The sequence below is a fragment of the Actinia tenebrosa genome, unplaced genomic scaffold (genome assembly GCF_029948245.1).
Source record: "Actinia tenebrosa isolate PJP-AT-01 unplaced genomic scaffold, QUT_ActTen_1.0 PGA_scaffold0__85_contigs__length_37466705, whole genome shotgun sequence".
Lineage (NCBI taxonomy): Eukaryota > Metazoa > Cnidaria > Anthozoa > Actiniaria > Actiniidae > Actinia > Actinia tenebrosa.
In genome coordinates, this window is record NW_028292569.1 from 10,151,818 (window position 1) to 10,156,360 (window position 4,543).

Below are 4,543 nucleotides of genomic sequence, written 5' to 3' on the forward strand. Positions count from 1 at the left end.
TGTAAAAGTACGGTTTAATGGTACAATGACAAGTTCACCGGGAATTTCTTGAACTGCCACTGCAAACTTGCAGGTCATTCTTGTGGCTGGAAAAATCTGGATGGACCACTTTCAATGAAGGTTGTGCTATGTACTTCGACAGGTTTTTTATAATTGCCAAATCTGTGATGTTTCTCATACCAGTCAACAACGGCAAAGACATGACTTCGGTATCCTCCTTCTACTGGTAAATTATGCTGAAAATGGTGAGAAACCTTTCCAGGTCTTTGGTTTCCAAGTTCAATGCTTCCATCATCATGAGTCCAAGAAGCATATTTGGCTTAACCTTGGCGGGACCATAGAGTTTATCGAACTTCTTGCAAAACTGCATCAACAGAAAGTCGGCTTTTCCAAGGATATGGTCGTGATTACAGGTTGTGTAAGAAACTTGTAGGCCAGAACGAATGATTGCCAACATTGCAAGTTCCGTTCTGGAATGAAACCGTCTGATGCATACATGGAATAAACCAACGTCCAGTTCTTCCACTGTGATGCTGTGTAGCATCCATAGTTAGCTGATATTTTGTGAGGTAGTCTCCCCTGTCCATTGAAAATGTCAAAATTCTTTATCTTTCTTTCGATTTCTTTCAGTCCTTCTTTCGAAAGAACGCCTTCATTTACCCACAGTTTAAAAACCGACTTTGCAGTTCCCAAATATAGGTTGTGCATTGGATCACAGTGTGACTTTTATTGCATCGAAGTATTCAAACTTTAAAAAATACCTGTAATACACCCCAAACGTTAACTGTACAGAAAGTGTATGATGCTTTGATTTGGTCTTGGCACCTAACAATTTTTTGCCATTTCTTCTGTGTGTAGAAATATCTCTTTTTGGCCAGTCTTGCCTTTCAAATCCTGAGTAATCAAATCCATCCTTAACATTTCCGGGAAATGACTCAAAACCTTTTGAGCAGCCACCGATAAGAGCTGTGTCCCTCGAAACCACAAACCTTCCGTGCTGCTGGAATATCACATGAGACACATGCAACTGCAGCTCTAAAGCACAAGGGTATAGATGTAAGACTTGATTCAAGATAAACACCTTTCCACAGTTTTTGCATTTCTTCTACAAATGGGTTCATAAATTCATTTAAAGATGATGGTTTTTTCTGTAGTTCAGGAATAGGTCTAATACAATGACATCCTCCCATTTCATTTTCATATTACTTGGAATATTCGAATTTACGAGATAAAAAACGCCAACTGAATAATCATTTCTGTGTTTCTTGCGCTGAAAAAAGTCAAAGTTCAGCATGAACAAATAGTTCCTTGGCTCACTGAGAAAATTACACTATTAAACAAGTTTATTAAATTGTTAATTACACTATTATAACAATATACATGAAGAGGGTAAAATTCACTTCTACCTTTACTAAGCAATACTTTCTTCACCAAGGGAGCTCCACAAATACGTGAACGAGGAAATCTTCTGTGGCTGCAGTATTTGAGAACTCTGTTTCCATATCTATCAAACTCAGTACATTCCCTAAAGGAATACAGCTTTGAACATTTCGGACAAACTGCAAACTTTGTGAAATTGTCACAATCAAACACCATAAATGTTCTGACAAGATATATTGAAGAAGGGAATATCAATACTAGCTTCGTCAAATATTCACTACCACATAATGTAGATAGAACTTTCAAGTAGCTGTACATAAATTGAAGCATCCATTCCAGTCCGTCATCACTGATCTTTGTCGCTGACTGCCAAATTAAAACTTTATATTAATGGGAAAGTCTTTTTTCCTGGTTGATGTTACGATTATGAAATATGTTTTTGTCATGTTAATGGAGAGCTTATGTTCGTCACACCATTTTTTAACTTTGGATAATTCAGAATTCATTATATGTTCGAGAGATTTAAGATCATTTACAGAGGCGAATATATTTGTATCGTCGGCAAAAATTGTAAATTTAAATTTTCCTGTGCAATTTGGAAGATCATTTATATACAGTAAAATCAATAATGGTCCCAATGAACTCCCTTGGGGAATACCACATGTTATAGTTTGCATTTCTGATTTCACATTGTTAAATGAAACGTATTGCTTTCTATCCTTTAGATAACTGCAAAACTATTTCAAAGGGATCCCGCGAATTCCATATTTCTCTAACTTGTTGATTAGAATTTCATGGTTTACGGAGTCGAAAGCTTTAGAAAAGTCTAAAAAACACCCCACAAGTGTAGACATTGTTATAAGAGAGTGTCGTACATATCCGAGTAAAATTTAACATCAGATTTCAGATCTTCGTACTTCGTTCTTCTTGTATTAGTTCCTTAACCTTTTCTAAGGTGATCTCAATAGCGTCGATTTTGATGAGCTACGCTAAGCGTGGCCGGTCGCCATTACGACATATGCCTTAGCCATATATGTTTCAGGGTAGCGATACAATTTTGCTTTTGATAAAGGTTTGCTTTGAATTTGTTGACAGTATAGTCGAGAACTTCGATGCAGTAATCGCTAAGTAGCTCCTCATGTAATAAAAATTGCTGGTGTTGACGACTGACCTAATTTAAGAAAAGCTTATAGATAGGAAACCAATCTATGCAACGGCGGACGCTAAGATCGATTATCTATATACTCCAAACATAAGGTATTTTTGCTACGGAAAGGGATAAAACGATTTAAACATAAGACTAAACATAAGTCTATATTCAGTGCATACTCTCAAAATATATAATAAAGGCCTTCCGTAAAACTAGAAGAAAATCATTTTCATCGTAGCTTGAGATAGATGACTTGACTACAATTCGTCTTACACGGACCGGTGTAAAGAACACTCAAAGCTGCTTACCATATCGAACATTTGAAGTTTTCATTGACTTTTTCAACGAACTGTTCAGTCTTGAAACCCATTACGGTGACTGAGCTGTGACCAGGAGTGGAAACGATGAAAAGAGCTTTTAAAAAGGCTTGCTCACACAATGTACAGTATCACAGCCAAGCAACAAGTGATTTGCATATCGAAGGTGCTTCACTTCAGACAAGTAATAAGCCGTGCGACTGAGGAACTGGGGAGACAGGAAGTGGAAAACCCGAAAGTAAAACAACAAACTTTTAGCAAAATTAATTTCCCTGGGGTTTTTATAAAGTTGTATAGAATTGTTGATTAAGGAGAATACATTTTGTAGCCCTATTCTATGATTCTAGATCAACTGAAGAGTTTAGTTAGTCAAAATAGGTTGAAGCTCAGGGGCAAGTTTTTTTGTTAGAAAAAGTAATTGTGTGCTCGCGATCACTCGACAAATCGAACCGTGAACACTTCAAATTTTCTGACACTTTTGTAGTGAAAATGCATACTCCTTGAGGCAGTCTATTTGATATAATGTTTATTTTGATTAATTTGAGTATTTGAACTCAATGTTTCACTTTTAGAGGGATTAAAACAGTATTGACGTTGTATTCACAGTTTCAAATGCGTTGATCTTTTTATTACATTAAGCGCACGATTTGCTACGATGTACAAATAACAGGAAAATAAGTCAATAAAGTTAAACTAAGCAAGCAAGAAATAATACGGTACGGATAAAACTAAAGGAAAAGATGAAAACGATAAACTTACAAGATCTGTGTTCCACTGAGCTTACAACTTGACTGGAGGTGAAAAACTAAACTTGAATACTAATGTACGGGCTATCACTGTCGCTTATGCAAAGAAAGAAACTTAATAAACAAAGAAAACGACTCACTTGAAAATGTAGAATGGAACAATAAAAAAGGCATGCGTACGCAAAAACGAACATAGCAGTTAGAAAACAATATAGCAAAACAAAAACCAAAAACTTGCTTATTCGTGACTAAAGACCTTGAGGAAATGATCACCTGACAAAATAAATAAATAAAAAATCTTAGAAAATGCCACATGTTTCCTCTTACTGACGAATTAATAGAAAAAACCTACTTAAGATATCTACTGAAAGTATATTTCTTGTAAGAAAAAGGGATTTTTATCTTTGTTTAATACACTAACTTACCTTTTATCACCAAAAAAAAAAAAAAAATCCCCCAGTCCCCCATCTTTGTTTACATTCCTAATTTAAGAACATAGATTCATCGTGTATTAAAAACCCGACGACACTATGTTTGACACAGGTATTCGGATCCAAGCAAAGGGGGAGGTGGTGGGGGGAACGTATGTGAAAAATGCTTGAAGGAAAATGATAAAAAAGAAAAGATATAGATAAATAACATAAAATAAATAAATATTAAGGCAGTGGATGTTTGGAACAGTTGAGGGTACGAGACTTGTAAATGTATATTGAATAAAGGATAAAAGCGTTTCGAGAGAATGCAACGTTACAAAACATGAGCTCATGCGTCGCGGCGGTGTGGTGAGGAATACAATATAAAAATAAGAAAGCTCTGGGATAGTCGTTAGATCTACCAAGTATTTATTATCAGGGGTAAAAGGAGAAATTTCTGGAGAGAACAACAACAAGTAAAACCAAGAAACAGCAACAGTTATTAGCAACGAAAAACTTAGGAGACCGCAAGCCCTC

The 4,543-nt window shown here is 35.8% G+C and overlaps 1 pseudogene; it reads right to left on the minus strand.

The window, feature by feature from the left end:
* Positions 1-220: 220 nt before the first annotated feature.
* LOC148913429 (uncharacterized) lies at positions 221-2,900 on the minus strand (annotated as a pseudogene).
* Between the last annotated feature and the right edge of the window lie 1,643 nt (positions 2,901-4,543).